At 51.0% G+C, this 23,186-nt stretch overlaps 1 protein-coding gene and 1 pseudogene across 1 annotated transcript in view; one reads left to right on the plus strand and one right to left on the minus strand.

Moving 5' to 3' along the window:
- Positions 1-1,503, minus strand: part of LOC118616378 — a 32,269-nt pseudogene extending 30,766 nt beyond the window's left edge.
- Positions 1-23,186, plus strand: part of FSTL4 (follistatin like 4) — a 400,034-nt gene that overhangs the window by 117,060 nt on the left and 259,788 nt on the right. The gene's annotated exons all lie outside the window — the stretch shown is intronic.

Below are 23,186 nucleotides of genomic sequence, written 5' to 3' on the forward strand. Positions count from 1 at the left end.
GCCCACAGGTGGGGTTGGATCTCCGAGGGAGGGGCTGCTGCCTCTCCCCAGAGCCCTGGGAAGGAGCAATATGCCCACTGTCCTGCGTGGCTGCCACTCAGCAAAAGCACTGAGCGCCCTCCAGATCCCGAGTGTCCCGACACAGTTCCAGTCCAGTCTGCCCTCCCTCCGCCGGAGCCCAAGGTGAGTGGCTGTGGCTGTTTCCGCCTCTGTCCCTGGAGTGTAACCCGAGGGCGCCGCTCCCAGCTGAGGCCGCTGCCGAGCTGCCGACCGTGGGCTCCCAGCCCCGTCTCGCGCCTTCGCAAGCCTACCGGGATGGAGTCAGTGTCCCTCGTTGTATGGTCCTCCAGGCTGCTTTTCTGTTGCTTTTTCCCGTCAATTTGTCTGTGTTATAGTTGTAATTCCAGTTTGGTTCTGGGAGACGGTCTGTGTAGCTCCGTTCACTCCGCCGCCATTTTGGAATCCCTCTATTTTCCTCTATTTTTAAAACAACTTTATTGAGATATACTTTACATACCATAAAATGCATCCATGTTTACTGTACAATTCAATGGTTTTATTATATTTACAGAACTATGCAACTATCACTACAATCTAATTTTGGAAGGTTTCTGTCACCCCCCAAAGAAACCTCACGCCCATGTATACACACGAGTCCACGTTCCGTCGCTGTAGATCTGCTGCTTCTGGACATTTCACATGAATGGACTAGAAAATGCGTGGCCTTGTGGGTCTGTCTTCTTTCAGTGAGCATAACATTCTTGAAGTTCTCCTGTTTACTGGCACCTCATCCTTTCCATGGGTGAGTCCTGTATCATCCTGAGGCAGATCTGTGGTTTTCCTTTTTTGGCTATAGTATCATTCTCCTTGGATGGAAAGGAAGTGGGTGTCCGAGAAGTCCTGCACCTGTTACAGGTGCGTCCTCAGTGGAGTCAGGCTGGTGACTCCTGGTTCATTCACTGATTAAGCAAACACTTATTTTGCTCCTTCTGTGTGCCTGGCAGTGGACTAAACCCTGCGAGTCTGCAGTAAACAAGACACGGAGGTCCCTGTGCTCATGGGACTGTCGCTCCAGCGGAGGGAGACAATTAGCAAGTGAACAAACGTAACAGTGTTAGGCAGTGGTAAGTGTGCTGCGAAGGAAAGAACATGAGATAATATAAGAACATGTAACAAGTTCAGAATTTTTTCAGCATTTCTATTGTATTTAAACTTCTCAGTGTTTTCCCCGCATTTGAAATTTCTGTTTTGCTTAAAGAATTATCCAAATAACTTCACTTTACATGGAAAGTGATTTGAGACAGAAGGAATCATTTTTATCTGTTTACTCCGAGGACATGCCCATGGACTGCCTCGTGGGTGGGATGTGGCTCGTCTCCTCACTGTGGGGCCCGTGTGGGAGCCCCACCCCCAGGGCCCACACACTCACCCGAGGAGGCAGCGTCCTTTCCATTCCGCAGCTGGGGGCAGCTCAGTGGCCCCCGGAGGCCGCTGAAACCGCATTCGTGCGTATGCGCAAATTACCCCGGTTATCTGGCCATGTCGAAAGACACAGTTTTGCTCTTCATGAAAAATTAAAATCTTGTCCTGATCTGATGGAAGGAAACAGATGAGGCAACTTTGGTGAACTCAGCCATTGTTGATCAGGCAGATGATAAACTATGCATTTTCTTGACTCAGGATCAATGGAGAATCTTAAAGAGAAAACCACAGAAGAAATTAAGATTGAATTTGCAGGCCCCTAATATTGGGAATGCATTCTAAAACTGCAGTGAAATAAGGCTCGCTCCAGAAAATGCATTATTTATCCCCTGCCCGTTACCACAGTTACAGATGCTCACTCTGGCGGTCCAAACCCGAGTCGGTGATAGAAGCAGACCAGGGACAGATGACATGTCTCTCACCAGGAAGTTAGACTTTCGGACGAGCAGCATGACATTTTCGGAACGTTTGCGTGCACTGTAAGTCATGAGGATGAAGGTAGCTGTCTACATCCACGTGGGTCCGCAGTGCGGCCTTCACACAGCATAGGCTTTAAGAGAAAAAAACTCATGGAATTGGTTACGTGGTAAATTTCCACATATTTTTCGTCAGTAAAATGTTGGAGGCACATCGAAAGTGGCTTGGGGTTCAGTGGGGCCTGCGATGGAAGAACATACTTTGCTCCCTAATGAAACCCCCTCCTGCAATCCAATTTACAGAGTGAGATTCGGAGAAAGAAAATTGTCCCAGTGGTGTCAGTGGACCGGCGTTTGCCTTAGATGTCATCACTGATGAAGTCACATAAGCCAGACAAAGGACACTGGTCAGTAGTTGAACCACAGAGTGATAGGAAACGTCCCCAGCGAGCGGCGTGCCTCGGCGCCCACGGCGGAGCTGTTGGTGATCTGGGCGAACTTCTCTCCGAATTCTCTGGAAAGCTGGCACTTATCACGATGGGGGGGAAGGGAGAGGGTCTTGCAGAGTTCTGAAGATAAAGTTGGAAGAAGATGCTTTCAGGAAAGTTGTTGCCCGAACCAAGTAAAGTCTCAGCCGGTTGGTGTCTTGGAGAGGAAAAGCAGACAGCATGTCAAAGGGTCAAGTCTGTCGCCCTTATCTTCCTGAAGAGAGAAATGCTGGACATGGCTTAAGAGCAGGAATTCCAGAAAACAGTTTGATTCCCAGCTCTGGTACCAACTAGTTCTGTGGCCCAGGGCAGGCCGCACGTGTTCTCCAGCCTCAGTTTCCTCATCTGTGAGGCGGGGACATTATACGCCCTTCTTGCTAGAGGATTCCATGGGAAGTATGAAAACCGCTGAGCAGCGTAAGCAGCATAAGGTGAATGCCCAACATAATGGCAATTTATTGGATAGACAGGGAGGGAATGGACTGTGTTTGAATAACACAGAGAGTAAGAGAAAATGGTAGAAGTGTTTACTGGTCATTTGTGAGAAATTTGACTCCCTACCCTGATAAATCAGAGCAATATTCTTATAGGCCAGTTAAGCTACTAGCAGATTAAGGAATGCATTTACCTTCCCTCCCTCCCTAATTTTAAGAGAAAAAAGAAATGGTGGGATTGGTTAAGGGGATCATTCTCACTGACAATTAGTGAGTCATTTGAAGTCATTTTAAACCAGACTTGAAACATAATATGTAACATTTGCATATCAAAGGTATTAGTCTGTTGGCTCCTTGAGCAGAGTGGTGATGACAGAACTAGCAAAAATCTTCAATAATACCAGTGATTTACTAAGCATGGGCTCCATGCCAGGCACAGCCTGGGTGTCAAGGCACTTTGCCAAAGAGGCCAGGGTCGTGGTATAACCTTCAGGTGTGTCCGTGGAGTTTATACTGGTCATCCCGAAGGACCCCCTGACCCCGGCCCCAGGCACTGAGTATATCTGACCCAGACTTAGCTTCTTTCCTGGGGTTCACACTGTGACCTGAGAAGGAACTTACAAATCAGTCTTCCTGTTATAGTTACAATGTATGTATATACCTCTAAAGGTCACTCAGTGGGTGGCCACAGACTTGGGCTCAGTGAGGTCCACTCTCCACAGAAAGGACAACCTCTGGCTCCTGAACAGAGAGGCCGTGATGGGGCGAGGGAAGGGGTCTCAGGCAAACAAGGGGAGACATCTGTGGGACAGACCTCTCTCCCAGAAAACGGGCATCTGTGGGTGAGGATGGCAGACTGGACATCTGGTGAGCTTTTTTCTGATCACAGTGAGTGGCTGGGCTATACAACTGTCACAGGATCATTTTCTCCACCACCACTTCTCTCTAGCTTGCTCTCTTACCACTCATGAATATGTATACCTTGTCTGCTTAAAATGCTTGGAGGGGAGAAAAAACAAACTTTGTTCTCAGTCTCAAATTATTTGGCGAGGTGTAAGAGCATTGGTATAAGATAGTAACAGTGTGCTCTAGCTAAACCAAGGGCTTAGACCAATATTCACTCACAGCCCACGTGGGCTGCATATTAACACTGAATTGTGATAAGTACACAAGAGATAAGAGAATTGAGCGGCCCTCCACGCGGTGCCGGCATGGGCCCTTCACGGCTACCGCTTCCCTCATCTTTTGTAATCGAGCTCCTAGAGCTTTCTTGAAGCTTCAGAAAGTTTTAGGGTTGATGCCATTTGGTTCAGAAACCATCGAGACTCTTGTCTGGGTGCGTGGCCTTTGCTTTTGCCCCAGGCACTCCCCTCCTCACCCTCCCGCTGACCTGCTGACCTCCGGCACCTGTGCTTCCTCCACTCCTTGCCTGTTCCCTGCACCCTCTCCTTTCCTGAACCCCCACTGCACCTTCTCCCAGAGCCCCATGAGGGGCATCTACCCGGCCCAGATTCTTCTTCTTCTTCTTTTATCCTCACCTGAGGACATTTTTGCATTCATCTTCAGATAGAGTGGGAGGGAGAGAGAGAGAGAGAAACATCGATGTGTCTACACATCGAGTGGTCGCCACCCACAAGACCCCAACCAGGACCGGGGACAAACTGCAACCGAGGCACGTGCCCTTAGCGGGAACCGAACCCCGGTCTCTCCGGTCCGCAGGCTGACGCTCTAACCGCTGAGCAAAACCGGCCAGGGCCCCAGACTCTTCCTGAAGCTGAATACCGAAGGCAGCTCCCTCCTGCAGAGCTTCTAGAGGGCAGGACCGGTCACAGCCCCGCTGCAGAACTGGCTGGCAAGGTAGATTCATTTTCAGGCAAATTCCTGAAGTGAGGGGCGGGGAGCTGATTATGCAGACCGCTCCCAATTCAATCTCCTGGTTTATGTTTATCACTGAGCCCATGATGGAAGCACCGCCGTTAATTCAGACTTGCCTATTACTTATTCTTTATCTAGAGGAAATAAAGAGAAACAATTACCTTGGTGTGACATTCTGCCATCTCTACTAAGCCACCTACCTGCACCTGAGACTTTGCTAGCAGCAGAAAGAACGAGTTAAATGCTAAATATTTCAGAGAGAAGAGAGTAAGCAGGGATATTGAAAATAAATTTAAAAGACCTTCATGTATTCTGGTCATATATTCCTGGCATAAAACTTCCCCAGAGATAAAATAGCTTTCTGACAGGAGGGCTGTGGGAGGGAGCGGGGGAGGGGAGAGGTAACACTGGAAAACCCGCAGACCTCCCATCCCTGATTCTGATGCCTCCTTTGTGAAGGCATCTTTGAAATGATTGAAGGTGGACTATTACTGCACAGCCCTTTTCAATAATGAATTTTAAATTATAGATGACATTTTGTGTGTGCCCTTCTCTCCCACCTGTTGGTAGTGAACTGGGAAAATCAATACAGCTGTTGTCTAAAGGGAGCAGGCACCTCAGGAAGTTAACTAAGAACTCGCCCAACCCTCCCCGAAGTAAATGTCGGCAGAGGCCACGTCCTGGGCTGGCCTGGCCCGGACCTGAGGCTCACAGCTCTCCCCAGACACACAAACATTCCTTTTTGGTGCTTCCCATGTGGGAGCTGAACACTGGGACCATTCAGGACCATGGATGACTTTGGCTGCTCAGGGACCCTCTGCACTGTCTTCCTCTCATGGGAGTGGGAGGGAGGACCATCAGTTAAAAGTATAGGACTAGTTCAATGAGACAATTACTAGTCAAACTACAAAGAAATTGCTGTTTGTTTACTGCCCTTAAAGGAAGCTGCTAAGACAGAGGAGAGAGAATTTAGGAGTCGTCATTGGTGCTCCAGCCCTTTCCACTGACCCTGGAGTTCAGAACTTCTCCCACTGCATCAACCATTCTTGGCAATTAGGTGTGCTTTCCTTATGAATGCCAGGGTAGGGAAGCAGAAAATGAAGGCCCTTCTTTGCAAAATAGCTGCTTAATGTTGCAGTGCCTGCCTATAAGTCGTGAAAGCCATGGAGGTTTGCACACCCCTGAGCACAGATGCCCTTGATGACAGCTGCTGGACAAATCATTAACACAGGCAGGCCAGTCCTGACATTTCCTGCTGGCCTGTGCACTTCCCACTGTGTGGGTGGGGCTGGGCACAGCGGGGTCTGAGCCCGCCTTCCAGAGGTGCCATGTTCTCCGGCTGGGCCCTGCGCACCTGCTGCTTCTCAGCAAATACTTGGCTTCCTCTGCCCCTGTCCATTCTCCTCAGGCAACGAGACTGGAGCTGCTGGGCATGGGGAAAGACAAGGATTCGGGGGCATAGAGAGGTAGTGTGTGTGTGTGTGTGTGTGTCCCATTCTGTAGTTATTCTCTGTTAGTCATTATTACCTGTGCACAAGGTGCCACCCTAGACGCTGCACACCCCAGGTCTGTTTCCAGGTGTGACATAGGGAACACTGAAGACGGGGGCCAGCTCCCTGTTGCCTCACTGAACCTAGAATGGGAAGAAAGTTCAGCAGGAAGAGGGGAGGGAAGACCTGAAGTCTGATTCTTTACTGTGGAGAACATCATGCCACCCCTGCAGCGAGATTTCGCTAGAAGACCTCTCCATTGGAGCATATGTAGGCAGTGGCATCGGTCTGGACGCCGAGGGCTGGCCTAGCTCACCTCCTGACTCCATAACCACCTGGGCACCCATCACCTCAGGCTGCCAGAGGCGGCCTTGCCCCGAGCGTGCCTGGTCAGGTGTGGTCTCAGGCCCAGAGAGGCCGTGGGAGAGACACGGCACACAGCTAGGAGCCGCTCTGCCTGTGCCAGGCGCGCTCTGCGACCAGGTGTGGGCTGCTTGCCTGGCAAACTGCTGAGTGGCTGATGTGCCTTGACGTATCACCTGTACAAAGCACACCATCGATGTGTTTTTTTCTTTTCAAATTAAAGCCTCTTGAGTAGCATCTGAAGACTAGAGGAACAGAGCACTGGATGAGAACATGTTGGATGGGTAAGGTTATCTTCTTCAGAGAGGAAATGCTGCTCCTACTGGGAGGAAAAGCACCTGAAGAAGCAGGGTAGGGAAGGCTCGTTGGAACTGGAACGGGATGGCAAACTGTGCAGAAGTCAGAACAGCCTTTGCTGAGAAGGCAGGACCACAGGCAGAGGCTCCCCAGGCCCTGCTGCACAGCGGGACTTTGGGGAAACCTCATTCCTGTTCCAGTTCGGGCTTCTTCACCTTCAAAGGCTGGGTTGGGCTCAGTGACCAAGGTCTGCCCCTGCCATGCCAATATTTACATGGCCTCCCATCATTTACCTATAAGCTGATTCTAAAAGTTGAGGACAAATAAATTACATTTATATTATGATGACTATAAAATCGTGTTCCCGGGAGAGTCCAGTTATGTCCTGGTATTTCATTCCCTTCTCTGTGCATCCAGCATCCTGACCCCTTGTTTCATGCAATGCAGACTTTTTTCTGGCATCAAGTTTGAATAGATTCTCTGGCTTCATTCTCCATCGGCTGCCTTTCATGTACCCCCCACTCACTCACATGACCTCCTGTCATCAGCTGTCTCTTTGGCCTGAAGTCCTCTCCTGGAGCCTCTTTTTCTTGCTCCAATGTAGAACGTTCTTTAAGATGCATCACTGTTTCGGGATGTCCTGACTTTTCCTTTTTTGACTTATACTTTCCTTTTGCTGGCGTATACCTTTACATAATTTCCTAAGAAAGCATGTACAGGAGTTTAACTTTTTATGCCTCAAAAGTCTGAAAATGGCCTTGGCCGGTTGGGCTCAGTGGTTAGAGTGTCGGCCCATGGACCAGAGAGTCCTGGGTTCAGTTCCCGCTAAGGGCATGTACCTCAGTTGCGGTTTGTCCTCAGCCCCAGTTGGGGTCTTGAGGGAAGCAGCCACTCGATGTGTCTCTCTCTCATCAATGTTTCCCCCCCCCCCCCCGACTCTATCTGAACAAAAAATGGAAAAATGTCCTTGGGTGAGGATAAAAAAAAAGTCTGAAAATGTTTTTTTGTTTTTGTTTTTTATCCTCACCCAAGGACATTTTTCCATTTGTTTGTTCAGATAGAGTGGGAGGGAGAGAGAGAGACAGAGAGAAGAGAGAGAGAGAGAGAGAGAGAGAGAGAGAGAGAGAGAGAGAGAGTGAGAGAAACATCGATGTGAAAGGGACACATCCAGTGGCTGCCACCCGCACGACCCAACCAGCCGGGGACAAACTGCAACCGAGGTACATGCCCTTAGCGGAAACTGAACCCAGGTCTCTCTGGACCGACCGCAGACCGATGCTCTAACCGCTGTGCCAAACCAGCCAGGGATGAAAATGTTTTTATTTGTTCTTACTTGACAGATTGATGGAATGTTAAATCCTGAGCTGAAAATGGTCCTTATCATAGTCAAGGCAGGGTAATGTCAGAGGCATAGCAGAGCTTACTGAGACCACTGTCTGCTCATTCCTCCACGATTCTGGGAGCAGGGCTTCTCTGCACCACGCAGGAATTCGGGGAACTTGCGTTGACTCCTTGTACATTTTGACCTCCAAGGTCACAGTGGACAAGGATGAGAGAGTGCTGAAAAGGCCCACCGGCCTTTAGGTGACACATCCTGGAAGTGTGCGTTGTTCTGACACGTTCTCTGTGAGAAGTAGCCAGGTGGCCCATGAAGGAGCGTGGGAAGTGTAATTTGCGAATGCAGGAAGGAAAGACCACACCCTGACACTTCTAAAGGCAGCATCTTCAAGCAAGCGGTGTCTTTGATAACAAGTCCAACGCTAGACTGATTTTGTTCATTGTGGGTAGCTGTTTTAATGTATCTGGAAGTTATTGGGATCCTCTCTTTATGTCCTTTAAGGTCATTACTAGTTTATCCCCATACCTCTCTGCCTGGCATATAACAGGGCTGGGATTAGGGTTAGGGAATTGAGGCCCTCACCTCTAACACAAAAATTTAGGAATCAAGATAAATAATATTTTAATGCAATATCTTACAAAATAGAAATTATTACAAAACTTCGTGATGAACAAATAATTAACGTCCTTGGTGTTAGGAAATGTTGCAATGATGAATCTGGCTTTGTGGCGCCTCTGAGGCTCTTCAATCTGAAGGTACATCCCCTCCCGCAAATGAAAACAACTGTGATCTTTTTATTTTAAAAAAATTCCCTCTTCTTGGTTTTTTTCTTCTGTGTTTCTGAGAATCTTAATTGGACATGTGTCCTCCTGGATCAATATTTTCTATCTCACCTTTTCTCTCAAAGTTCCTGTTTCTGTGTTATTTTATTCTATACTCTGGAAAACTCCCTTGGCTCTGTCGTCCAATCTGAGTATCAAACTTTTTATTTCAAATATTGTGCTGTGTATTTCCAAGCATACTTTCTCATTCTGTGGCTTTCTAGAAGTGGCATCTGCTTGAAACTGTCTGAGGATATTAGTTAGTAATGTTTGGTTTCCTGTTCAAATCCTGCTTTTACTTCTGGGCGTGTGTGTGTGTGTGTGTCCACATGGATGATTCTGTACGCGGTTTTCTTTCATTGCCATTTCTTGTTTCTCTGTTTTCAGTGTTTGTGATCTTGCTCCATCTGTTCTATGTTGTGAGTCTGGCGACTCTCGGTTGACCATTCGAATGAGAGAATGAAGAAGGTGCAGGTGATGGCTGGACTGTCCCCTAGTGGGGCAGGCTTGTCAGCTGGCAGCTTCCCCGTTAGGGCGAGCAGGCTGGAGCTGGACACTGTGCCGGGTGGTCCCTGGGGCCCAAGAAAGGAAGGTGCCCACACTCACATTCACACCATGGTGCTTCTCGGGCAGTTGATTCCATTCCTTCCGAGAAGAGCACTCTGGGCGTTTTTCTGCACGTGGGACTTTTCCGTGCTCAGACCTTCTATTAACTGTCCCTGTGTCAGCTCTGACTTTGGGGGAGGTGGCATTCAGCTGCCGCTCCTAGCTGCCCACATTCTAGGCTGTGGGCTGTGGGCCGAGGTGTCCTCTGCGCTGTTTGCCAGTGAAAGTTCTTCCAGAAATGTCTTTAAATCCCTTGCTTACTCAGGGTAACTCTCCCATTCTCTCCATTTTTTGTGATTTATTCTTCTAAGGCCATTTCCATCGAGGCTCAGGAGGAGGGAGAAATGCACGTGCCTACCCTGTCACTTTGAACCTACCTCTTCTGTTTCCGCCTTCTCGGAAGATCTAGCCTTCTGGCGTTAGCACTGGCACCTCAGGCTTCGAATGCCCAAAGCAAAGCTGCTGTACCCTCTCTGCCAGCCTCCAGAAGAATCTTCCCCTCCAGTCATGCCCACCTCAAACTCCGCCCACTGGCTCAGACTGGAGAACTGAGTCCTGTCGCCATTGCTCCCTTTTCCATCTCCAGCATCAAGTCCACTTGGCTCTACTTCTGTGTGTCTATCTGAATTCTGTCCGCCCCCCACCGCCACCAACCTGGACAAGCCAGCCCCATCGCACCGGAGTGACCCTAGTGCCCTCCCACTGGTGTCCCTCTTGCCTGTCTTACCCCACAAACCATTCTTCCCACGGCAGAGTGAGCCACCTAGAAGGTGATTCTGGCTCACCTCTTCCATCACCCTCAGTAAAATCCAAGGCCCCGCCGGGCCTTCTGCGTGAGACAGCCCCTTTCTTTCTGCTTCCTGAATCTCAGCGTGTCCCCACTCTCTCCTGCGCCTCTGGGCTCCAGCCACTCTGGGCTCCTCTGATGACCATGCTCCCTCTCCCCCCAACTCTCTGCACAGCACGCTCTCTCATCCCCAGGCCCTGCTTGACGTCTACTTACTCGAAGTGGGCTTTGCCCAACCAGGTTTTCCTTACGTCCACACCTGTTCATTTTCTCCACAGCCCTTATCCCAATTTGTATGTGCACACGAACGGCTCAGATCATGATGTGTTCGCTGGTTTATTGTTAGGCTGTGCACTGGACCCCAGGCTCCCAGAGGGCAGAAATCGGACTGGCTTTCTTCTTCTGCGTGTTCTCAGCCCCTGCACGGTGCCTGGGCAGGTGTGCTCAGCACGGGTGGGTCTCAACCTGCCTTTGGGTCACGGGCAGCTGAGCAGTGTCTCCTCCTGGACGCATCTCTGGCAGATCTCCTGTCCGTTGCATCCCTGACCACTGCAGCTCACGCTCCTCAGAACTGCAGACGTCAGCTCTCCCAGAACACAAAGGAGAGCCAGTCACCTGGTGTGTCGTTCCACCTGTTCATGGTCTGGTCTCCAGCTGCTTTCCCACCTCATCTCCCTCTGCTCCGCCTCCGCCCTCTTACCTTCTGACCCCACCGGCCACCCTCAGACGTGTCTTCTGCCTTCATACATCTGTGCATTTGTTCAGCTTAAGATGCCCTCTCTTCGCTACCTGCCTTTCAAACCCTCCCATGCTATAGGGCCTGGGTGAAATGCTACCTCCTCTGGGAGGCCTCCTGAACCCCGGCACTTGTGTGGACTCTCTCAGCTCTTCTCTTGTGCGTCTCCTCATAGCTCGTAGCTCGTCTCCTGCACCTGGTGTTGGTCGGGAAGGTGTTCCCTGCACTGACTGTAAGATCGAGAGAGGATGTTGGCTGTGGCTGGCCCGCCCACTGAGAGCCCCTTGGTGGACATTGCAGCACAGGAGCAGGTGGGGGGAGTGTGCCCAGTGCTGACACCCGGAGCATCTCAGGGCTGGCACCTGGGCATTAGGCCTGGGGTGGCCTACTGAAAAGGGAACCTAGTGCTTGGGTGTTGCGACACCTGTAACAGGTGGCGAGGTCACGGCTCTGTGCCCTCTGCCTTAGCAGGAGACTTGAGGAAGCCTCGGTGCCTCTGAAAAACAAGGGAGAGATGGAGGCACCTCCACTCCAGCGCCCCGAGCTCACAGCTGTCCCCTGTGCTGCTCACTACCTGCCTCGGGAGTGACTCAGAGTGCAGTCACCGTTCCCAGCCGCGCTGGCCTGGGCTCCCCAGGGTCTGGTCCAGCTCAGCAGGGTGAGCCGTCTGCAATCTGAGTGACACCCTGGGGCAGTGACACCCACATGGCACTCAGGCAGGGCCGCTGTACCCACGTTGGTGCCAGAACGGAGTGCTGGGTTGTGAGCTTATTTTCATCCTCTCAGCAGGAGGAGCCGCTAAAGGGCTGCGCCGCGAGGCGCCCGGCTCCTCACACCCTTCCTCGCCGAGACACCTGCGGGTGACAGGACGCGCAGATGCTCCAGAGATGAACCTGGAAGGCGTCTGTCAGGCCCCTCCCGAGCAGTGTTGAGGCTGTTCCTGTGAGTGCTCCATTCTGAAGGCAATTAGTCTAATTACTTTTGTTATTTCAGAAAACAAATTAAACCACCCGAGTGTTTCAGGGCAGAGGAACGTCTGCAGTGCAGTGTAAGACGTTTCAGGAGCGTTCAGTTCCCAGCCCGCGTGTCAGAGCAAACGACCAGACAGCAGGCACAGGGGGCGGCCCCCAGGAGGCCAGGGCCTCTGTGAGGGGAGCAGCATGCACCCTGGGGGTTGGGGTTGGGGGAGTGCGCTGTCCCTGGCCGGCTCTGAGTGACCCAGGGTCCTGCGGGGGCCCAGAAGCCATCCCGCCTTTGAGGTCTGTGGACTCCTCGTTGCCCAGGCCCACCCTCTCGGCCATCACTGGAGCTGCCTGAAGCACAAATAGCACAAATGGGGACCTACTTTGCCACTTCTAAACAGCGTCGTGGCTTCCTGTAGGCTACCAGACAACCTGGGCACCAGGAGCGAGGGGCCCAGCCTGCCTGCACGCAGACCTTGCAAAACCTTCCAGCTTCCTCATGCTTCTGCTCTGCGCTTCGTGCTGCTGAGCCTTCTCCGTCCCAGTGGGGTATGGCGAGCACGCTCTCTGTCTCTCTCTCTCTCTGGCCTGTCCTCAGCCTGCAGGCCAGGCATCCTTGCCTTGTGAAACCTCCCGTGCTGTGGCGGGAGGAGTTAGGCGCTTTCTCCTGTGTGCCCTGGGCCTGGGACTGATCTCACATCTAGGCTGCAGTTGCATTTGTCTCTCTGGTGCCCTCGGCAGAATGTGAGCGGCAGAGACGAGGGGCCTCACCTTGTTCGCTGTGGTCCTACATGTGGCAAAGGATCTATACTCAGAGAACTCAGTACCTGCTGGGTGAATACATGGATATGTGGGTGGATGGATGGACAGTGAATGAATGAGTAGCACTGAGGATGGGTACATGCTCTTGTCCCAAGGAATTTTTTCACCTCAGTCCTGCTCAAAATCAGGGCCTACCCCAGGGAAGAGAGAGATGGAGGGAGTCATTAGGGACTCTGCTCATCTCTCGGTACCACCCCTTCCTGCGTGGGAAGCAGGACGTGGTGAGAACCTTGTTCCAAGGGTGTGTGAGCAGTTTGATGACAGAGCCAAGTCTTATTCCCTTCCAGTCAGAGCCAGGTGAGGTTCACAAACTGGCCTTCCTCCCTGTTCCATCCCCTGAAAGTGTGCAAATCCCCATTCAGTCTCTCCCTTAAGTGCTGGTTGGCATAGGGGTGGGGAGAGGTGGAGGTCGGGTCTCTTGGGCAAGCTAGCCACCCATTTGTGTCCCCATAGGAAGACCCTGCAACACAGAAACACCCATTTATTTTTTTTAATTGTCACCCAAGGATATTTTTCCATTTATCTTCAGATAGAGAGGGAGGGAGGGAAGGAGGGAGGGAGGGAGGAAGAGAGAGAGAGAGAGAAAGAAACATCAACATGAGAGACACATCAGTTGGTTGCCTCCCACATGACCCCGACCAGGGCTAGGGACCGAACCACAACTGAGGTATGTGCCCTTGGCCGGAATGGAACCTGCAACTCTGGTCCACGGCTGACGCTCTAACCATTGAACCAAACCGGCCAGGGGAAAACACCCATCTATTTAAAGTTGTCCTTGATGATGTGTTGAAAGAACAGAGGAGAGCGTAGCTGGAAGTCGGTTGTGTGCCCAGGACTCACATGGCTCTCAAACCCAGAACACAGGACCACCTGCCCCAGAATCACTGGGAGGCTGTCTTACAAGTCAGCTGCAGGCCCCACCAGTCCTGCTGGCTCAGAATCTCTGAGAGGGGATCCAGGATGGGTATTTTAAAGTAGCTCCCCTGGACTGTCTTATGCAAGGGAAGGTTTGGACTCATTGCCTGAGAGATTCCGGGGAAAGACTTGAAAATGACAGAAACCTGAAGCACATACAGCCCCTCCATCTCGGAGGCCCCAGACCTGGCCCCCGGGAAACCCATCCGGCAGGTGCAGCAGCCTTCACCCCTTCTCCTTGATCTACTTCTCCTGCCTCAGCAGAAACATCCTGCTCCCCACATCCTCAAGCCACCTTGTGTCTCCAACCATCGCTATAATTACTTGGAAATACTGCATCCCGGTTAGAATTTATTTTAGTCACGCTTGGCTGCATGCCACTTTGTCAGACTCATTGCTGAGGCGTTTTTCTTCCCACCTTCAACAAACGACATGGCCCATTCATCCAGGTTCGCATAGCTGTGTCGCGCGGCCCAGCCTGTGGCCCAGGGCTCATGCCCAGGCCCGGCTGGACATGACTTGCCCCTCGAGTGGCAGGCAGCATCTTCCTGCACATGCTGGGCCACACCACGTGCTCCTGGGAGAGGTGAGCAGGAAGGGGGCACTGGTTCTAGACCACTTGTGCCTGGGAACTCAGGCTCTCTCCCTATACTAGTCTGCCGCCCCCAGACCCTCACTGCCCCATGCTTCAGCCCCCACTGCGGCTCAGTCCCTGCTGAGGGCTTTGGGATGTGTGGCATGGGACCTGCCCTTGGGACTCACACTCTCTGGGGAAAATGCAGCACACAGGAAGTAACACATACAGGGCAGCATGGGGCACATTATTCCACATTTATGTGGAACAGAATTACAGCCTCAAACAGCTCAGAGGAGATGCATGTGGGCAGAGCCAGGCAGGAAGGCTCTGGCGGGCTAGTTGGGAGGTGGAGTGGGTGCTGGGCTGGAGGTGATGACGGCGGGGGGGGGGGGGGTAAACATGGCTTGGGCAGGGGCCAGGGGACCCCAAGGTTGTGGCACCTTTCAGGGACTGACAGGAGAGCCCAGGCTGCCCTGTGGGCAAGTGACCATTTCACCAGGTGGAGGAGAAACACCCAGGGGTGTGGCTTAGTGCACAGAGCATCTAAATTAAGGCAGGTCATAGAAAGGTTTTATTTAAATTTCTTGATCACTCTGCTACATTTTGTAGGAAAAGCATAAAACAAGAAAATGGCCCCTCTTTTTCACATAAACTTTGAGAAGTTTTCCCTCAAACTTTACGCTGGGCTGAACTTTTCCCTGGCTCCTGACCCCGAAGTCAGGCTCCCCGCGCTCTGCCCAGCGGCTGCTCTGTCCCTCGGGCCGGGGCTTCGCCGCGGGGCTGGGGCTGCTGGCTGGCGAGGCCCGGTGCTGTCGCCACATAAAACCCATGAACTTGCCCACGAGACTGGCCCCTCTGGTGACACTTTGTTGTAAAACAAGTAAATGTTTTTCTTTTGTGAGCGAGAGAGCAACTTTCTTTGCACAACGTGAACATGTTAAGCCCGGGATATAGTTTTGTTTAGGGTATCTGGGGGTGGAGGGACTGTCTTTCTCATGATTTAACCAGAAACACCTGCATGTAGAGTCTGCTGGGGAGAAAGGTTTTGTCATTGGAGAAACGTCACAGCCGCCAAGCCAGTGACGCGGGCTCTGGAGACCTTGGCCCTCGCACCCGCCGGGAGGATTCACGCTCAGGCAGCAGGGGCAGGGTCTGTGCTGTGGGGGTGTGTGGGTGCAGGAGAGGAGGCACGTCCACGCCCCCGATGCGAGTGTGGGAGGTGGAGAGGCCAGGGAGCACGTTCGCGAGATCCTGGAAACGTGAGACAGTTGTGATATGTCCATGAACACACACCGCACATTCAGTGACTGTCCCAGTGGGAAGTGATTGGAACTGAATTCAGAACAAGGAATCAATGAGGACCTGGTGGAATTGTTTGGAGCATGAAGGCTTGGGACTGCCCTGCAACAAATGGGTAATGCAGACGGACAGGCCAGTTCTTGCCTCGTCAACCCCCACCTGCCTCTCCTGGTTCTTACTTCCCTTACCTGCCTTTAGGTGCTTAGTACCTAGCAGATGTCACTGGCTACCGGGTCCCCTGTGAGGCCCTGTCTCTGCCTTTCTCCATGCCACAGCCCCCGTCTTGGACGATGACATCTGTGAATGACTCAGGACCAGGCCAGATGGTTTTTGAAAGTGGAAATCATTCACTTCTCATAAGGGGGTTATATGCTTGGCAGGACCCTTCCTCCAAACAAATAGTGTAAAGGATATAAAATGCTTAGATACGAATAGTGTAAAAGAGAACAGGACTGAGCACTTGGCCCATCTCCAAGGGCACTGGTGTGACAAACATGAACCCCCAGATTTGTCTGGTCTGTCACCAGCACAGTCTGTAACTACATAATTGTTTTGTAAATTTGGATTTTTTGTCTTTAGTTTGGGGGAAACCAAATCTACATTCATCTCAAGATGGTTTAAGGACAGATTTGCAGCAAAAAATGTTGGTGAACTGAAACTGGGAGATGACACTGCGGAGTTGGGATGTGGAGCAGGAAAGTGGCCAAGGCCCCGGTAAACAGATTAGGGATTGAACTAAGTCCCCCGCAAGAAACCAGACTACTGAGAAGGTGAGAATCAGCCGTTGCTCTTGAAGGACCAGCGCTGACGTGAGCCTGTGACAGGAGAGGATGGATGCCAGGTTCCGCATTGAAACACGGATTAAAATCCACACTCGTGTGGCATTTTCCCTCTGGATTAGACATCCTACTAGCAGAGCAGTGTGGATGGTGGAATTTGAGTAAGTGATTAGTACAAGCAGTCCACCATTCACGAGATGGTTTTGTTTCCAGCCATTGTTTGGACCTTGGGACACTAAACTGCAGTTTCCCTTAGGCATATTCCCCGGAATGGGGGCTGTTTATAGACAAGTCTCCAAAACTTTATTTAAGCCTTAATGTAGTTGAAAATACCCCACATGTGTGTTTAATATCAGAGGACCCGGTGTTATAAGTAAAACAGTAACACTGACTAGGAAGTTGGGTTTTTGTGGGTGTTTTGATTGGTGCACCATGCAGGGAGGTGAGAGACTAACCTCAGTATGCAGGACTGGGAGGGTTTGAGTGACAGCTGAGCCCGAGCACCTGCTTGCCAAGTGAGGAGACAGCTTCAGAGAGGTAGTGTCTGGCCTGAGGTCACACAGCCAGACAGTGTGCCTAGAGCCCAGGCCTGCCCTAACCCAGAAAATAAGGCCTGTGGCGAGTTTCCTAAGGCACTGGCAGATCCATTTAGGGTCCTCCAGGTTGTGTTGGGCCCCAGTGGGTGTCTCTTCTTCCCAGTTTCACTGTAAAATATGTCACGTTATTTTTCAATGGAGATGGGGCCTACTGTTAGGCTTCTGGAGAAAGAGAGCCACATACAGAATGAAGAAAGAAGAAATGTGTGTTCATGTGAGAAACGACAACCAGGTGAACCTAATCCAGCTGGAGCTAGAAGAGACCAGGAACTCAGACTGTGAGAAGGTTGGTCTCCCCAAGGAGGAGCAGGGCTTTGCTCTGAGAGCCCACAGGGGGCAGACAGATCTCCCCACCAGGTGGCGCTGTCAGCTTCTTCCAGGCTTCGTTGTGGCCCTTGGGAAGAGCACTGGCTTGGGACCAGCTGTCCATGATGGAAAGGGGGAGAGTGTCACATGAGTCCTTGAGGAAGGTAAGCGTGGAGGGTCATCCAAGAACGTAATTCACTGGTTCAGGCTGTGTAACCCAGAGCACATCGAGGCTAAAACAAGAAATAAAAGCCAAAGTATTTCACATCACAAAACTGAACCTGGCCCGCTCATGACCTCACTGTGCCCGTTGTGCCAGAGGCTCCCTCGGGCGCCAGAAACCCGCGTGTGTCTTTCCTCTTCTGTGTGATGCATCTCCTCAGAAAAGCCGCCGCCTGAGGACAAGGACTGTTTTGTTTTGTTTTAATTTTTTGTTAATTTATTTTTGTTACAGATGTTTCTTTTCCCCCCATTGACACCGTCCTCCCCACCCCACCCCCAGTTGTCCCCAGCTCTTCGGTCCCCTCATCAGATGTTTGATAGTATCTATTGAGTGAATTTTCTCAAGTTTAAGGTAGATTTCTCAGAGCAAAACAATATTTTAAAATAACAAAATTTAATATACCTGAAAGTCTATACAAATGTTTATTTTTTAATTCCATCCCTCCCTTCCTTTGGTAACTATCAGCTTGTTGTCTATATCTATGTGTTTGTTTCTATTTTGCTGTTTATTTATTTTTTTAGATTCCACATATAAATGAGATCATATGCTATTTGTCTCTTCCTGACTTACTTCACTGTGGTAATGCCCTCTAGGTCCATCCACGTCGTCACAGGGTTCCATTGTTTTATGGCCGAGTGATACCCCAGCGGTTTACAAGCACTTCTTTACCCAGTCGTCTGTTGGTGGCCATCTGGGTGCTTCCTTGGCTATTGAAAATAATGCTGCAATGAACATAACAGGGAGCACACATCTTTTTGAATTAGTGTCTTTGTTTTCTTTGGATAAAGAAAACAAATGTTTCTTTAAACTCTATCATTTGTGATCTAGCCCTAATCACATGTGGTTGTCCAGAGCGCTGAGTGGCTCTGGCTGTGCATCAGTTCCACACGCATGCTCTTGGCACGGTGGCTACTGACACCCCGAGGAAAAGGGAGAAACAGTGGAAGCCCCTCAGATTCTGGAAGTCCGTCAGCTACAAGGACCTCTGAAGGGTTCAGCCTCATGTGCCACCCCGTTGTGTTTGGGGTCTGTTGGGGGACAGGGAAGTGACAATGCAGTTCCCCTTAGAGAGGCAGAGATCTGAGCTACCCATCAGCTCGTATTTTTACTTTCCAGGCAACAGAATATGGGCTGTTGAAGTTCCCCTCTGATTTTCCTGCCTGTCTCTTCTAGAATATGTGAAACTGCCCTCCACATTCATGTCCTTTCATGTCCTTCCCAGGAGGCCGCCAAGGCCTAAGCACGCAGCAGGTTGTTCAAAAAACACTCGCTGAAATCATCTAAAAGGCTGCAGGTTTCAAAATACTGGACTCTTCCTTCCCCCATTCCCGCTGTGTATCTGATGAAACACTGCTATTGGTACAGTAGTCTGTGAAGGCCCTCCTAACTCGCCAGCAGTCGCCCATCGTCATGGGCATCCCCATGTCACAGCTGGGCACAGACTCGGAGGACACATGTCTTGCCAGATGTGGAAGGGCCAGGATTCCAAGCCCAGGGTACCTCTCTGGAGTCCCATCAGGGAAAGCCCATTCTTCCTCGTGAAATCTATGGGGTGGCACACAGCCTGGGCCAGTTTCAAGGCTCACTTCAAGCTGGGGTGGAGACAGATGGAAATGGGAGGCGTGGGGGGCTATCCCTACCCGAGAAGGTTGGTCGATGACATCTGTGTTTCCTCTTGAGTATCCTGGCTAAGATTATAAAACCCAAGGCAGATATTTCAAGGCTTCCATTACTCATTTCTTAAGGATAAAAATCATTCTTTTATATTTATACATAAATAACTGTTTTCTTGAGCAGGCTCAAAGAAATGAAACACAGATTGAAATAATGTTGAAAATGTTTACCTATTCCCTCTCTGAGGACATCAGATTAGCCCTTTCTGTGGGTGGAATATGTAATCTGCAGAGAGACAATATCATCCTTTTGATCTTGCAATACATTTTTCATATCTTTGCCGCAAAAGCTGATTAGTATCGTGACACTTTTAAACAATGAGTGTTCGCTGTGCGGAATGGGAAGGGAAAGCCGAACTGAAGGTATAGCTAATGGATGCTTGTTGGAGGCCAGGCTGTGGGAATGAGTTTTCCTGTGTTTCTTTTGCTTGGTGACATTGGCATTAACCCCTTCTTGGCTGGACGCGGTCTTGTGCACTAATTGGAATCTGATGCTCAGCTGTACGAATTGGCCGCTCCTCACGCTTACGCGGAGAACCATTGATTAATGGCCTCATCCACTCCTTCCAAGGTTGCAGTGTCCCCTTTTCTGCCTGAAGTTAAAGACCCCTGATTAAATGGCAGAAGCAGATTGAATGGGGAAGTGTGTGAGGACGAGCTTTTCTAAATGGTGCAGGGCAACGCAGACTGGAGATGCTGATGATTCCTTTGTAGACAGCGCCCATCCGCAAATGACACAGGCCGCCACTCAGCAGTTGATTGGCTGGCTGCCCTGGCTCACTAACATGGAAACTGACATTTCTGAAAGGCTCCTTCCACAGCGCACTCACCTCCCTTCAAAGCTTTACAACATTTCAAAGGAAAGGCATCAGATAAAGGAGAAAGCAGCATAAGCAGAAAGGACACAGATTTCAAATGTTTTGTTTCATTTTGGCTCCATAGAATTTTGTTTGTGTGGGGGATGGGGCGAGGTTCTCTATGGGCTGGGTGCACCTACCAGTGTGCTCCATGGAGGCCCATGATGTCCTGCCCAGTTGCTGAGATCAACCAAATGCCAGGCCAGGTGGCAGCAGTGGGAGGCTGGAAGCAACCGGCAAAGGAAAGGTTAAGGTTGCCGAGCGGTTCGCAGCTCCAGGGCATCCGGCTCCTGCACCAGGCCATCCTGCAGCAGAGTTAAAAGTCCCCTGTAGCCACAGGGAGAGAACAGATAAATCATGAATACATTTGAAATTATATTTCTTTCTCTTAGCTTTCTTCCTTTCTGTCTTTCTTTTTGTTCTCCTTTACCTCCCCACCCTGGGAGCAATGTTACAGAAAATTACAAGTTGTAAATTGTACCCAGTGCATTTAGCTCTGTCCTTGCTAAGATGCCTGTAAGTGCAATTTCCCCAGTCATATTTCAGGAGGCCTGTCAGAGAGTTTTCTCACTGTGCAGGGACCTGAAGAGCAAACACAGGAAGTCACCAAGGCAGACAAGGAGCCACAGGTGGGAAGGGTGCAGGTGACCTGGGACAGAGGGCTTCCCCCACCTCTGTGAGCAGCCAGGTATGTGCTTCTGGTGCATTGCAACTTAGAATGGATGCTCAAGTCACAGGTCGGGTGCACCCAGGCCTTGTTCCCAGTGCTGGGCCAAAGCCATAGTGAAGATGATCTCATGCTTATGTAGCTTGTGACTTGTGCTGCAGGGTTGTTGTTTTTTAAAAGCAAAACTTTGTCTGATGTTGTACCTTGATCACTAACAAGTCTTTCTAGGAGAAAAAAAAAAAAGAGAGAGAGAGAGAAAGCATACCACTCTGGGCCTTAACCCAAAGTCTCAGGGACCAGCAAGGGTGACCTTGTTGCCAGTGGAAAAAGGGCTCTTCCACGGAGTCATGAGAAAAGCATTCTGGAGACCCATGCATGGGAAGATGAGGTATAGTGGTAAGATTTACTAAACTAAAAATGAAGGACTGTCTCCAGGCAACCAGTGTCTCATCCACAGCCTAGTGGTTTAGCTCTGTCCCACTGTGGAAGTCTAGCCTTGTTTTCACCAAGCCCAGGAGAAGGGCCAGGGTCCAGAGATGTGCCATTAGCCGGCATCAGCAGGGCATCCAAAGCTGCTGGAGCTCAGGTTAGTCCGTGCCATTGCTTAGTCCAGCTCTGCCTCTGTCCCCGCCTGTCTCTTCTCCGGCTCGTGCTGCACTGCCCCTGCCTGGAGCCCGCCAAGCTTGGGCCCATGTGGCTGCCAGGCTGCGTGGCTGCAGTAGACCTGTGCTGGGAGCCACGCAGCTGCAACAGAGAGAGAGCACGCAAAAGGCCATGCTACCCACCTCTGCGCTGTCACCTCGGGCTTGGGAAGGAGTAAGCTTCCTTTCCAGCCAACCAATCTTTCCTGGCCTTTTGCGGGCTTGTGTTGAGGGTCCTCCTATCCAATCCCTTTCCTAGATCTTCTGGGGTTTCATGCCCTCATCCAATCTGATCCTTTCCCCAGGATAAACACCTGCCCTTTGTGGTCACCATCCTGGGCCTGCTGCACATGTCCCAAGGTTCCGCCGCGTCATCTGCCTCCTACTGCGCATGTGCCCAGCGGAGGCATTCCCCTTTATTGTTTGGTCCTCACCGCGTGTGGAGGGTGTACCCTGGGGAGATTGGAAAGGCAGTCCTTCCTCCCTACATAGGGGGACAGAAGGGTGTTAGTCCCCTTGGTGGGCATTCGGCTCTCTCCTGGGGTATCTGAAGCTGTAACTCCCAGATTTAAGCCTAATTAAGGGTAACTTCCAGACTCAGTCAGGCCCAGCCAGTCTGGCTCCCTTGTCTTCAGTTAACTCCTAGCTGCCTGTGCTGACAGTCAGCCTGAGGAGGGACAGCCAGTGTCTGGGTCTCAGGCAGTGTGGGCAGGAGGCACAGAATCAGCCGGCTTGTCACCCTGACTGGACTTTGCAGCCAGTGGGCTTCATTCCAGCCCCAAGGTTTGGTCTGAGGAGTGTTTGCAGGACACACCAGTGCGTGAAGGACGTGCTTGAGGTGCGATGCAGAAACCAAAACTACAGAGGAGCCCTCTGAGGGCCCCGGGGCTACGATGGATCAGGAAAGTACTGCCAAATGCCTGTTCTGTGTGGCTGAGGCTCTTTCCCGGAAATACCAAGATGCTAATGCCCCTGTCCCTAGAAGAACAGCCCCACCCTGCGGAACGACTCCTGTGGACTTGCTGATGACAAGAGGCCAGGAGGGCTAGAGTCGGGAGAAATGCTGGCTGACCATGAGGCCCTCTGGGGGCTCCCTGCAGGTGCTGGCAGCACATCCATGACCGGTGGACAGGGCCCATCTCGAGGCACCCTGTCCCTTCCTGCTTCACTGAGTGGAGCCTCCCTGCCAGGGAGCCCCATCCTCAGGCCGTGGGCAGAGGAGGCACCAGCCCAGGGGTCCTGTTTATAGTTCCTCGTCACCAGCTCTCTGCTTTTGTCTTTTCCCTTCTCCCCCGAGACCTTGAGTATCACCTTCTGCTATGGAAACCTACTTGAGTCTGGTCTGCACCTGACAGAAAGCCTCCCCAAATTCGTCGTTCTCTCCCTCTAGACCAGTGGTGCTCAACCTGTGGGTCACGACCCCTTTGGGGGTCAAACAACCCTTTCACAGGGGTCACCTAAGACCATCAGAAAACACATATTTCCGATGGTGATTCATAACAGTAGCAAAATTACAGTTAAGTAGCAACGAAAATAATTTTATGGTTGGGGGTCACCATAACAAGAGGAACTGTATTAAAGGGTCACGGCATTAGGAAGGTTGAGAACCACGTTTCTCTCTCACAAGCCTCCTTCATAGACCCTGTGCTCTCAGCCTCCACCCGTGAAGTCTGCAGGCCTGACCCTTTCTAAAAGGCTAAATTTGTTTGAAAAGACAATCAATACAGGTTAAGAA

The sequence above is a fragment of the Molossus molossus genome, unplaced genomic scaffold (assembly GCF_014108415.1).
Source record: "Molossus molossus isolate mMolMol1 unplaced genomic scaffold, mMolMol1.p scaffold_m16_p_4, whole genome shotgun sequence".
Taxonomy (NCBI): Eukaryota; Metazoa; Chordata; class Mammalia; order Chiroptera; family Molossidae; genus Molossus; species Molossus molossus.